This window comes from Cervus canadensis, chromosome X, assembly GCF_019320065.1.
Source record: "Cervus canadensis isolate Bull #8, Minnesota chromosome X, ASM1932006v1, whole genome shotgun sequence".
NCBI lineage: Eukaryota > Metazoa > Chordata > Mammalia > Artiodactyla > Cervidae > Cervus > Cervus canadensis.
In genome coordinates this window covers 12,569,264-12,583,538 of record NC_057419.1, presented here as the reverse complement: position 1 = coordinate 12,583,538, position 14,275 = coordinate 12,569,264, and the positions used below count along the sequence as shown (strand labels likewise).

The following is a 14,275-nucleotide window of genomic DNA, read 5'->3' as shown; positions in this document are numbered from 1 at the left end:
GAAGTTATTTTATAGCCATGTTAGAGAAAATACTAACGTTTTAAATAAGACAGGGAAAGGTATGGTGAATCACTACTATTTGTAAATATTTGTAAAGAACTTGATGTCTCGGGTGTAAGAATTGTGAATTTCAGCAGCTACGAAGTGTTAACTACTCAGTCGATGTTTTCCCTTGTACTGGTCAAGTATATTAATTAGACATTGTTCAGATTTTTCTCAAACTGAAATAGAGTAAGGTACCTATATTGAGGCAAATAAATGATAACTGAAACTATTGTTTTTCTTTTAACAATTTACAAGCATAAAACTATTGGTGGAACTTGACTGTAAACATACATAAAATCAAAACCACACAACTCATTCACATCTACATAAATGTAATACTAGGGATTATATGGAACAAAATCTTAAAAATATTTGTACTGATAGCTGTTACTGGATTATGTGGTGTTTTAGTGCTTTATTATTGTTGCCTTATAGTTGTCAAACACTTTTTTTCTGTTGGGAAAAACAGTGGAACCTTAATTTGTCCAATGATGTTGATATGTATTTGGCTTAAAAATGGCAGAACCTAACATTTTCCCATAAACTTGTGTGAGTAATGCAGTAAACTTAGTACTGCTTAGCCAGCATGCTTATAAACTCAGATGGATGCACTGCTGTCACATAGCAGTATCGGCTTTTAATGTTTGTCATCCACCTTTTCCAGAACTTGCTAATTAAGTTGTCCGAGACAGTTCTTGGACTGTAGAGACTGTGGCCTCAAGTAAACAGATTTTTGGACTTGGGAAATGGCCATAGAGCTTTTGTTTACCATTGATGTTCCCAGGCAATGATTCTAGTAGCAATACATGGCATATTTGGCATGGAAAAATCATTATATTCACACACAACAGGTAATGACTTGTTTATATTATTAATTGGAAATTAGTCCATTAGAGGCAGAAGAAAATGTCAGGAAAAGGAGGTAGGATAGGTTGAAGTTACTTATTCTTTACACTACAAAATACACTCACAGCAAATCTTGGTAGGTAGTCATTTGAAATCTTCCTTGGTTGATTTAGTGTGTTTATAGGTAGGTCACTGCTTTGCTTTTTATTACATAGCTAGTGCCATATCCAAAACTAAGCAGTTGTCTGTCAGCTATCAGCTTTTCTCCTAGTTCTGCATATTCTGACTTAACAATTCTTTATCTAGAGAGACTTAATGAATGTATAGAATAAAAAATACTTCTGTTCATTCATGGTAGTACTCATTGAAAGAGCAAACATATTCTCTAAAATATAGAAAGTATTACTGTAAAAGTGAATTAGCTAGCGATTTGTAGGAATTTCTCAAATATTGATCTCACAGTTGTAGGTAATCTTTTCGGCATCTAGTTTAATCTTGGATAGCATGAAATAAACTGTCTTGTCATAGACTAAGAAAAATGTGAAAACAAGTTACAAAACTGAAGTATGATTCTGTTTTTGTTTGAAAGAATTACATGTATAATACAATTAAATACTACTTTAATGTATGCTGGCAAATATTTGATTATACTTGTAGAGAAAACACTTCACTTGAATTGTTCACAGTTATTTTTTTGAACTGTGTGAGCTTGGTTTTGGAGGGGTTAGAGGTTTAAGTGAGTCAACAGGTATTTTGGAGTATTAGCAGGTGCATGGAATGTCTACTTAGTGGAAATACCTCTGTTAAGTAATTCAGAATCATATCCTCTGTCAGGTAAGTCATTTATTTATCTGATAATTCTATCAGAAGTTACCACCCTTTGGTGTGCATATGTGGACCTATTTTCTTTTAATTTAGAATTCTGAAATAATAAAGTTTACTTGGTTAGAAAGGCAGTTTAATATAGGACTGAGTAAGCCTTTGTTCAGACTTATAATACATATGTGACTTAGAAATCTTTTTTCTTTTAACTTTGAATGTTGGAAAGCTTCTGTTCCATTTCCTTAAGTGGCCTCAGTTTTCACTGTGTATTCCCATCTCTTGTTGCATTTTTGTCTCAAATTTAAATTTTAAATTGAAGAGAATATAGTTTTTTATAGGAAAAATAAAATATTTATATAAATAAAATAATAAAAATATTCTCATTTTTAATTTGAAAAGTATTCCAGTATACAGAAAATTGGAAAAAACTAGTACAGTAAGCATCTATGAACTCAGTATCTAATGAACATTTATCTCTTTTCTCTCTATTTATGTGTATTTCTATGTGTATTAACATGTGAATATATATATATACATATATATATATACACACTGGAGAAGGAACTGGCAACCCACTCCAGTAAATGCCTGGAGAATCCCATGGACGGAGGAGCCTGGTAGGCTACAGTCCATGGGGTCGCGAAGAGTCGGACACGACTAAGTGACTTCACATTCACTTTTCACTTTCATGCACTGGAGAAGGAAGTGGCAACCCATGCCAGTATTCTTGCCTGGAGAATCCCAGGGACGGGGGAGCCTGGTGGGCTGCTGTCTCTGGTGTCATAGAGAGTCAGACACGACCGAAGTGACTTAGCAGCAGCATATATATATATGTGTGTGTGTGTGCATAGATACACATTCGCACACAGATAGATACACATTCATGTATAGAATTTTTTTTACCCTGATAATTGACATATAAGTTGCAGGTATATGGTGCTTCCCACCTAAATAATTCAGTTTGCATGTCTAAAGTATACGGACACTTTTCTACAGAACATACCAACTTTGTACTTACGTAAATGAAAGGAATTCAGTTTTATGATACACAAATAGCTGTATATATTATCCAGGATTGAGCTTTGTATATAACCAGATGTACATGTTAAATATACATCGTAAATATATACTATAGCTCGTATTGATTGTTTTTATTTTTTTTATTTTATTTTATTTTTTTGATTGTTTTTAAAAAAATGAAATCTTGTGGAATGTTCAGAAATGCCTTGCCTTATGGGTTTGTTAGTCTCATGTTAGTCTGTTTATTGCAAAATACTAGAAAGAAGATATTGTATGTTCTCACTAGACACATCAGGGGGTCTGTAGCATCAGGTTGCTGCACTCTTTGTCATATAAGTGTGCTTAGAGTTGCTGTTTTCTGAATGTTTGATTGATTCCAGTTTGTACTTCATCCAGCCGAGCATTTTGCATGATGTGCTCTGCATATAAGTTAAGTTAATGGTGTGACAGTATACAGCTTGATGTACTCTTTTCCCAACTTTGAACCAGTTTGTTATTCTGCGTCTGGTTCTAAATGCTGCTTCTTAACCTGCATACAGGTTTCTCAGGAAACAGGTAAGGTGGTCTGGTATTCCCATCTCTTTTAAGAGTTTTCCACAATTTGTTGTGATTCACACAATCAAAAAATTTAAGTGTGGGCATTAAAGTCCATTTGTATGAGATTTCAGATGGAAATGAAGGATATGTTATTTTACAGTAGATGAAGGGCTGTCTTTGTTAAAAATTGTTCAAAGACTTGCTGTTGTGTTTAGGTTCCAGTGTTTTCTTGTAGGTAGAACTTCTGAGCTATAAATTTGAATGTTTGGCTGAAGAAATGGCTAAAGAAAATATTGAAGTAGATCTAATTTTTCCTAAATAGTTATGTCATTGTCAATGAAAAGTCAATTAACAGCCAAGCTAAAGAGAAAAAAAATTTATTTAAACCAAAATTAGGATATAACCCAGGAGAAATGTTCTCAAAAGCTTTGAGCACTGCCCCACCTGTTAGAAGATGAAGACACAGTGATAGTTTCCTAATGAGATACTGTACATCAAAATGACGTACTGACATTTTACATAAAATTGACCAAGGATGCATAGTCCAAGTAAGCACATCCAAAGCAGCAAGTCACCATGACTGCTAGAGTGTTGAGGAAGAATACTATTTAAGAGCTTCATTGTTGGTGTCACAGAAAAGAAAATAAGTATGATTTTTGTGATGAAGCAAGCATTTCCATATATAATGCAGATGCACAGTGTACATTCCAGGAGAAGGGGCTGCTAAGTGGACAAAGATTTTTATGTTTACTTTTCCTTTTTTAAAAAGTTTTTTTTAATTGGAAGAAATTTGCTTTACAATGTTGTATTGATTTCTGCCATACAATAACACAAATCAGCTGTAAGTATACATATATTCCCTCCCTGTTAAACATCCCTCCCCTCCTGATGCCCCACCTAACTCCCTGTGCTATATATAGCAGCTTCTCTCTAGCTGTTTTACACAGAGTAGTGGATATATGTTGATGTTATTAATGATTTCTCTCTTTATCCCACTTTCTCCTTTCCCCACTGTGTCCACAAGTCCATTCTCATTTCTCTACATCAGCATCTCCCTTCCTTCCCTGGAAATAGGTTCATTAGTACCATTTTCCTAGATTCCACATATATGTGTTAGTATACAATTATCTTTTTCAGATTTACTTCACTCTGTGTAAGAGGCTCTAGGTTCATCTCCTCACTGGAACTGAGTGAAATTTATTCTTCTTGTCTGAGTAATGTTCTGTTGTATACATGGACCACATCTTATTTATTCATTTCTCTGCTGATGGACGTTTAGGTTGCTTCCATGTCCTGGCTGTTGTGAATAATGCTGCAGTGAACACTGGGGTACCTGTGTCTTTTAGAATTGTGATTTTCTCAGGATATATACCTAGTAGTGAGATTGCTGGGTCATATGGCAGTTTTATTCCTAGTTTTTTAAGGAATCTCCATACTGACTGTTTCAGTTCACATTCCTACCAACAGTGCAAGAGGGTTCCCCTTTCTCCATGTCTTCTCCAGCATTTATTTGTAGACTTTTTGATGATGGTCATTCTTACCATTGTGAGCTGATACCTCATTGTAGTTTTGATTTACGTTTTTCTGATAATTAGTGATGTTGAACTTTTTTTCATGTGTTTGTTGGCCATTTCTGTTTTCCTTGGAGAGATGTCTGCTTAGGTCTTTTGACCACTTTTTGATTGGGCTGTCTTATTTTCCTGATATTGACCTACATGAGCTTCTTATATATCTTGGAGATTAATCCTTTTTCAGTTGATTTATTTTCAACTACTTTCTCTCATTCTCACAGTTGTCTTTTCACATTGTTTATAGTATCCTCTGCCGTGCAGAGCTTTACGTTTGATTAGGTCCTACTTATTTTGTTGTTGTTGTTATTGTTTTTATTTCCTTTAACTAGGAAGTGGGTCATAGAGGATCTTGCTGTAATTTATGTCAGGGAGTGTGCTGCCTATGTTTTCCTTTGAGTGTTTTATAGTGTCTGGCCTTAAATTTAGATCTTTAATCCATTTTTTGAGTTTATTTTTGTGTATGCTATTAGAAAGTGTTCTAGTTTCATTCTTTAACATGCAGCTGTCCAGTTTCCACAGGAACACTTATTCAAACGACTCTTTTTTTCTCCTTTGTGTATTCTTGCCTCCTTTGTCAAAAATAAGGTGCTCATAGATCTGTGGGTTTACCTGTGAACTCTCTATCATTTTTCATTGGTCTGTATTTCTGTTTTTGTGCCAGTACCAGACTATCTTGATAACTCTAACTTTATGGTCTGAAGTCTGGTAAGTTGATTCCTCCTGCTCCATTCTTCTTACTCAAGATAGCTTTGGTGATTTGGGATCTTTTATTTTTCCATACGGATTGTGAAATTTTCTTGTTCTGGTTCTATGAAAACTACCATTGGTAGCTTGATAGGGATTGTGTTGAATCTGTAGATTGCCTTGGGTAGTAGAGTCATTTTCATAATACTGATTCTTCCAGTCCAAGAATATGGTATATCTGTCCCTCTGTTTTTATCATTTTTTATTTCTTTCATCAATGTCTTATAGTTTTATGCATACGGGTTTTTTGGCTCTTTAGTAGATTTATTCCTAGGTATTGTATTCTTTTTGTTGCAGGGTTGAATGGGATGATTTCCTTAATTTCTCTTTCCAGTTTTCATTATTGGTGTATTGGAAGGCAAGACATTTCTGTGTGTTTATATCGTGTGAATTTACTATTTTCATTGATTAGCTCTAATAATTTCCTGATGGCATCTTTAGGCTTTTCTATGTATAGTATCATGTCACATGCAGACAGTGAAAATTTTACTTCTTTTCCAATCTAGATTCCTTTTATTTCTTCTTCTTCTGATTGCTGTGACTAGGACTTTAAAAACTATGTTGAATAATAGTAGTGAGATTGGGCACCGTTGTCTTTTTCTTTATCGATTTTTATCTTGCTTCTTCATCTATAACTTATTTTTTGTTATTTCTTGTTTTTTAGATGGGAGGGACTGTGTTCAGTTTACTGAACAAACTGTCTTACTAGTTATTTGGCCTGAGGTTTCCAGCAGTGGAGTTTGTAGATTGTTGGTTAGAGCTGGGTCTTGGTGTTGAGATGTGGAGTTCTGGGAGAGCTCACTTCAGTAAATATCCCTTGAGGTCTGAGGTTTTTTTTTTATTCCAGCATTTCAGACTCAGCGCTTACACCTCAGGGGCTTGGGCCTGGTCTAAGGCATGTGAAGTCGGATCCTATAAGCCATGGGATGCAAAAAGAGAAAAATGAAGATAGGCAAAAGAAAAGGCAGAAAAACTATAATGAATAAAAGATAACAACCCTTGAAGGGTGACAGCAGACTCAATAGCAGAGAGAGAGAGAAAAAGAAATATATATATAAATTAAAAATAAAAATGGGTGAAAGTTGCTCAGTTGTGTCTGACCCTTTGTGGCCCCATGAACTACACAGTCCATGGAATTCTCCAGGTCAGAACACTGGAGTGGGTATTCTCCGGGGGATCTTCCCAACCCAGGGATTGAACTCAGGTCTCCTGCATTGAATGTGGATTCTTTACCAGCTGAGCTACCAAAGAAGCCCAGGAATATTGGAATAGATAGCCTATCCCTTCTGCAGGGATCTTCCCAACCCAGGGATTGAACCGGGGTCTCCTGCATTGCAGGCGGATTCTTTACCAGCTGAGCTATGAGGGAGTGGAATAATAATGAAGATTTAAAAATAATAGAATAATTTTAGAAAACTAACAAATAGTACAAAAAATAAGAATATGTATGAAAAAACTTCTGGAGAGAAAATGGAGCTCCACTAGTAGTAAAAACTCTGAAAGAAACCCAAAACACCAAAAGGCTGAAAAAACTTAGGCTGTGAAGGGCGGGGTTTAGTAGGGGAATGACTTAGGTGGTAGGGGTGTTTAGGTAGGGGTGGGTTTCTGACCTAGGACCCAAGCCTTCAGAGAGGGACCTGGATGGGGGTGGAGGTGAGCCAGGTTCCACCCAGCTAAGAGGGTCTCTGCAGTGCCTCTGGCTTTGGGGTATGAGGATAAGGCCAGCCCCGCCCCCCCCCCCCCCGCCCCGCCCGCCCGGGAGGCTCCCCTGGGCCCTGGGTAGAAGAACACTAGAAGGATTCCCTACTCCTCCACATATGGAGGAACTCCTCCCTTGACAGCCCTGCTCTGTCTCTCCTCTCTGCAGGACCTGCATGGGCTGAGGCTGCCCTCGGAGGTGGCTCTGGAGGACAGAGGAGTACAGGGGGAGTTGCTGGAGGGTAGGTGGGGCCCCTGGAATGAGGAGAGAAGGTAGAAGGGGCTCCTGAATCATAGAGCCAGGTCCAGAGGTCAGAGCCCATGGAGGCGTGAAGGGGCATGTATAGGAGGCGGACCCGGGAGGGAGGAGGAAACGAGAGAGTGGAGGAGAACCCTGGAGGTTAGAAGGGGGCTCTGGGATGGCAGAGGACTCAACCTGGAGGGAGAAGCAGGGAGTGGGGCTTAGATGGGTGCCTTGGAGGGTGGAGGTAGGAAGTGTTCTCTAAGGGTGGAGGGCTTGGCCTGGGCACCTTAGGAAGATCCCCAGGGCCAAGTGGGGATCAGAAGGGGGCAGTAGGCAGTGCCTTGTTCTTGGAAGCCTGCAGGTGCCTCCTAAAGCCCAGCTGGCCTCTTTCTTTCCCAGCAGGAGCCTTCCCTTCCTCTCTCATCCACAAGATCCTCTCAGAGGGATCCCTGAAGAGTTAGGGTGCCCAAGAGGGAAGAAGACTCCATTGGAGGGAGGAGAGGCCCCAGAGAGCAGAGGCCCAGGGGTCCTGGGGCCAGAAGGCTCCCCAGGATCAAGTGAAGGCAGAACCCTAGGGTGTTCCCCAGTGAACCTTTCTATCTCCTCATAGATCCCTCCCCTTCCTGATGGAGCAAGTACTGCTGCTCTTTTCAGCACAAAGGCATCAAAACCACTCCTTTCCTCCACAATAGACCCTCAATTGATGGTCCCCAGAGCTTTCTCCACATCCCTCTGTCTGATACCTAGTCACTTCTGGGGCTTCTCCCATCAGCCTGTCTGCAGGAGTCCCCCACCAGCACTTGGTAGGCATCCTAGGCATGGGGAGACATAGACTCTGTTTCTTCCCTCACTGTCATCTTGCCTACGCTTCTTATTTCTGATCTTAGGAAATGCTTTCAGTTTTTCTCAGTTGAGAGTAATGTTTGCTGTGGGTTTGTTTTATATGGCCTTTTCTTATGTTGGCTTAGGTTCTTTCTATGCCTACTTTCTGGAGAGTTTCTGTCATAAATGGAAGTGGGATTATGTATGAAGTTTTTTTCTGCATCTACTGAGCTGGTCATCTGGGTTTTATTCTTTAATTTATTTGTGTGATGTATCACATTGATTGATTTGCATATATTGAAGGTTCTTACATTCCTGGAATAAATCTCACTTGATTGTGGTATATGATTCCTTTGATTGTGTTGTTGGATTCTGTTTGCTAGAATTTTGTTGAGGATTTTTATTCTGTGTTAATCCTGTAATTTTCTTTTTTACTGGCATCTTTTGTAGTGTGGTGATGGTGGCCTCATGTCCTTTAAAAAAGAGAAATTATTTGGTGGGATTTGGTGAGATTGTTATTCAAAAAGAAGTCACAAGTTAAAATTTGAAAGTTCTCAGCCTGACCATATTAAAAGAAATAAAATGTGTTTGAGAGGGAACTTGACAGTATGTCTGGCATTGATAAGAAGATTGATGTGACTCACCATCTGAGCAGTAGGTTGGAACTGTTCATGAAGGCAGTTGGGGAACTGGTCAACCATCATAAACAAGGCCCTATTGTCTGGGATAATTGAGAGAGCACAAAAGAGGTGATTTAATATTATGAGATTATTTTGCCTCCAGCATCTCAACTGAGATGCCTCCAGAATCGAAGAGCTATTCATCAAAAAATGGGAGATTGATTAAGTCTAGACTAAAACCAGGAACTATTCTTCAAAAACAGTGCAAGAATGAACCTGAGGGCATTTTGTTTATTATGAGAGTGGCCCTTTCATCACAAACCTAGTGTGTAAGGTGTGAAGGATACAGCTGTATCAAAGAAGGCTGTTCAGCTAAGAGATCCTGCTAAGGCAGTAGTACACTGATTCATGGTGGTGGCCACTCCTAAGCTTGGACCAGTACACATATATATGATTTCATCCCAGAAGACAGAAGACGTAAGATAGCAAATCCGACAGCTTTGATAAGAGCTGTACCAGGCAAAGTCATGGAGATAGGGTCGCCAAGAGCCATGTGCCTTCACTGTGAGGAACATGGGCCTGATAAATTTTCGGTTTGTTCCAGACTTGTTAAGAAGTGGAGTAGTCCTCATAGTCAACAAAAGAGTCTGAAATGCAGTGCTTGCGTGCAGTCTCAAAAATGACAAAAAGATCTGTTTCCAAGGCAAATCATTTGGTATCACATTAACCCAAGTCTGTGCCCCACCCACTAATGCCAAAGAAGCTGAACGGTTCTATGATGACCTGTAAGACTTTCTAAAACTAACACGCAAAAGATGTCCTTTTCATCACAGGGAACTGGAATGCAAAAATAGAAAGTGAAGAGATACCTGGAGTAACAGGCAAGTTTGGCCTTGGAGTACAAAATGAAGCAAGACAAAGGCTAATAGAGTTTTGCCACGAGAAAGCACTGGTCATAGCAGACACCCTTTTCCAACACAAAGAGATGACCCTACACATGGATTGTCCCCAGATGGTCAATATCAAAATCAGATTGACTATATTCTTTGCAGCTGAAAGTGGAGAAGCTCTATATAGTTAGCAAAAACAAGACCGGAAGCTGACTGTGGCTCAGATCATGAACTCCTTATTGCAGAATTCAGACTTAAATTGAAAAGGTAGAGAAAACCACTAGACCATTCAGATATTACCTAAATCAAATCCCTTACAATTATCCAGTGGAAGCAACAAAGATTGAAGGGGTTAGATCTGATAGAGTGCCTGAAGAACTATGGACAGAGGTTCATGACATTGTAGCAGAGGCAGTGATCAAGACCATCCCCAAGAAGAAAGAAATGCAGAAAGGCAAAATGATTGTCTGAGGAGGCCTTATAAGTAGCTGAGAAAAGAAAAGAAGCTAAAGGCAAAGGGGAAAAAGAAGGATATAACCGTCTGAATACAGAGCTCCAGAAAATAGCAGGGAGAGATAAGAAAACCTTCCTCAGTGGTCAGTACAAAGAAATAGAGGAAAACAATAGAATGGGAAAGACTAGAGATCTCTTCCAGAAAATGAGAGATACCAAGAAAACATTTCATGCAGAGATGGGCACAATTAAGAGCACAAATAGTATGGACCTAACAGAAGCAGAAGATATTAAGAAGAGGTGGCAACAATACACAGAACTATACAGAAAAGACCTCCACGAGCCAGATAATCACATTGGTGTGATCACTCACCTAGAGCCAGACATCCTGGAATGTGAAGTCAAGGGGGCCTTAGGAAGCATCACTATGAACAGAGTTAGTGGAGGTGATAGAATTCCAGTTGAGCTATTTCAAGTCCTAAAATGACGCTGTTAAAGTGCTGCAGTCAATATGCCAGCAAATTTGGAAAACTCAGCAGTGGCCACAGAACTGGAAGAGGTCAGTTTTTGTTCCAAAGAAAGGAGAAAGGCAGTGCCAAAGAATGTTCAAATTACTACCTAATTGCACTCATCTCACGTGCTAGCAAAGTAATACTCAAAATTCCCCAAGCCAGGCTTCAGTTGTATGTGAACCAAGAACTTACAGATGTTTAAGCTGGATTTAGAAAAGGCAGAGGAACCAGAGATCAAATTGCCAACATACTTTGGATCATAGAAAAAGCAGGAGAGTTCCAGAAAAACATGTGCTTTATTGACTACTCCAAAGCCTTTGACTCTGTAGATCACAACAAACTGTGCAAATTTCTTTAATATATGGGGATACCAGATCACCTTACCTGCCTCATGAGAAATCTGTATGCAGGTCAAGAAGCAACAGTTGGAACTGGACATGGAACAATGGACTGGTTCAAAAGTGGGAAAGGAGTACGTCAGGGCTGTATATTGTCACCCTGCTTATTTAACTTATGTGTGGAATACATCATGAGAAACACTGGGCTGGATGAAGCACAAACTGGAATCAAGATTGACAGGAGAAATATCAATAACCTCAGATATGCAGATGATACCACACTTACGGCAGAAAGCAAAGAGTAACTAAACAGCCTCTTGATGAAAGTGAAAGAGGAGAGTGAAAAAGTTGGCTTAAAACTCAACATTCAGAAAACTAAGATCATGGCATCTGGTCCCATCAGTTCATGGCAGACAGATGGGGAAAGAACGGAAACAGTGAGAGACTTTATTTTTTGGGGCTCCAAAATCACTGCAGATGGTGAGTTAAGTCATGAGATTAAAAGACACTTACTCCTTGGAAGAAAAACTATGGTCAACCGAGACAGCATATGAAAAAGCATAGACATTACTTTGCTGACAGTAGTCCATCTTTTTCCAATATTTATATATGGATGTGATTGTTGGACCACAAAGAACGCTGAGCGCCGAAGAAGTGATACTTAGGAACTGTGGTGTTGAAGGAGACTTGAGAGTCTGTTGGACTGCAAGGAGGTCAAACCAGTCTCTCTTAAAGGAGATCAGTCCTGAATATTCATTGGAAAGAGTGATACTGAAGCTGAAAGTCCAATACTTTGGCCACCTGATGTGAACTGACTCACTGGAAAAGACCCTGATGCTGAACAACATTAAAGGCAGGAAAATAAGTGGATTACAGAGGATGAGATGGTTGGATGGAACCACCATCTCAATATACTTGAGTTTGAGCAGAGTCTGGGAGTTGATGATAGACAGGGAAGCCTTATGTGGTTCAATCCATGGGATTGCAGAGTTGGACATGACTGAGCAACTGAACTGAACTGCACTGAACTGAACTGTTACCTCCGACTTCCCTCTTGTAACTGGAATGTGGATCTTGTACCTGTCCCACCACTGTATTTCAGAAATACATGACTTGTTTGCTATCATAGATTTATAACTGGAGAGGAATATGCATTAAATGAATCATACCTTGTGACTTAGCCATAACTAACTTAGATATGTCAACTGAAGAAAGCGTATGACCTAAAAGTTTGCAGTTAAGTTTTACCGGAGGACCTTACTGAGGATTGTAACCTGGAATACAGTATCTTAGATCTCTTTGAGGAAAGTGAGTTAAGTAAGAATACAGGATATGTAGAGTTTTTTTCTGGGAAGAAAGAAAAATACAGTTAAAATTCAAAAGGTTGTTTCTAATTACAGAAGCTCTTCCTTGGTAGCTCAGCTGATAAAGAATTTGTCTGCAATACAGAAGACCCTAGTTTGATCCCTGGGTTGGGAAGATCCACTGGAGAAGGGACAGGTAGCACTCCAGTGTTCTTGGGCTTCCCTGGTGGCTCAGCTGGTGAAGAATCTGCCTTCAATGCAGGATACCTGGGTTTGATCCCTGGGTTGGGAAGGTTCCCCTGGAGAAGGGAATGGCTACCCACTCCAGTATTCTGGCCTGGAGAATTCTATGGACTGTGTAGTCCATGTGTAGTCCACAGGGTCACAAAGAAGCAGATGTGTAAATTACAAAAATTTATGAAAGCAGATGTCTAAAGTTAATCATCTTGGCACGTTTTCTGTGTTTAGGAATATGCAAGAATTTGGGCCATCAACTGGGGAAAGACTATAGGACAACTGTGAGTTCAGTTTTTTTGTTTTTTGTTTTGTGAGTTCAGTTTTAATTGGGGCAAATAAATACTGTACTCTGGGAGACACCCTCTCAGAAGATCCCTCCAAGGAACTGCTCTACAGAGGCAGGGTATATGTCTTTAGTGAAGGGTATATCCATTTTGATAGAAGTTTACAACTAGTCATGAGGAGTAGATACTCATTAGATATTGTTGCAGAAACAAGAATCAAGAAACCCCCCCCCAAAAAAAAAAGAAACCCAAGCACCACGCTTGGAGAGTTGGAGAACTCAGGTTTATTACGCCGGTGGACCCAGAGGAGTTAACACTCTAAGCTCTGAGCCCTGAACAAAGGTGTTACAGAGTTTTTATAGACAGATTATGGTGGGCAACACTAGCTGTTAATAGGCTGGTTTAAACTAAGGGGTTTTGCACACATGGGAACAGCAGTCAAGATGAGGAGGGGGATGTCTGACCTGGATAGGCTTGATTAAACAGGTTTGCAGGGGCTGGGCAATTGCAAAGAGCAGGATAAGGGTGAGTGAGATAAGCTCCAGTTCCTAGTATTCCCTATAAAGTCCCCACTTTCTGAGACTGTGTGACCTACATGATCCAGACTTTGCAAGGGGCAAGCTGAGTTATAGAGGCAGAACGAGCAGGAGGTTATGTAAAATTTTCACTTTGCCTCTTTATTATGACAAGATGCAAGAAATTGGGCTCAGAAGAAACTGTTTTCAGGTTGTGCTGTTGCTTTAGCAGAATCTTTTCACTGAAGAGCCTCCTTTGATACAGTTAAATCCTTCTGGCCCAATGCATTGAGTTTGTGATGAAAGGGCAGCTTCCATAATTTATAAATTGCCCTCAGGATCATTCTTCCACTGTTTGGATATTATTTCTTGGCTTTACTCTCAACTTAATCTATAGGATAGTTCTAAGATTCTCTTGAGATACTGGATACATAATAGTCTCCTTAAAAGATTAGGCCAGATTCTTTGTGTTCTCCTTTGGACCATGAAAAGAGAAAACGTTAGACTCAGTGATGTCTGACTCTTTATTACCCCATGGACTGTAGCCTTCCAGGCTCTGCTGTCTGTGGAATTCTCCAGGCAAGGATGCTGGAGTGGGTTTCCATTTCCTTCTTCAGTGAAGCTTCCTGAGCCAGAGATGGAATCTGAGTCTTCTGCATCACACGCAAATTCTTTACTGTCTGAACTACCAGGGAAGCCTCAGATCCTGGTCTTTAGATATGAGAAGATAGAAGAATTGGGCTCAAAAAAAAAAAAAAAAAAAAAAAGAAGAA

At 39.5% G+C, this 14,275-nt stretch overlaps 1 protein-coding gene across 2 annotated transcripts in view; it reads left to right on the top strand.

Moving 5' to 3' along the window:
• The window catches only part of LOC122435197 (U2 small nuclear ribonucleoprotein auxiliary factor 35 kDa subunit-related protein 2-like), a 39,164-nt gene that overhangs the window by 650 nt on the left and 24,239 nt on the right, over nucleotides 1–14,275 (top strand). The window lies entirely within an intron of this gene.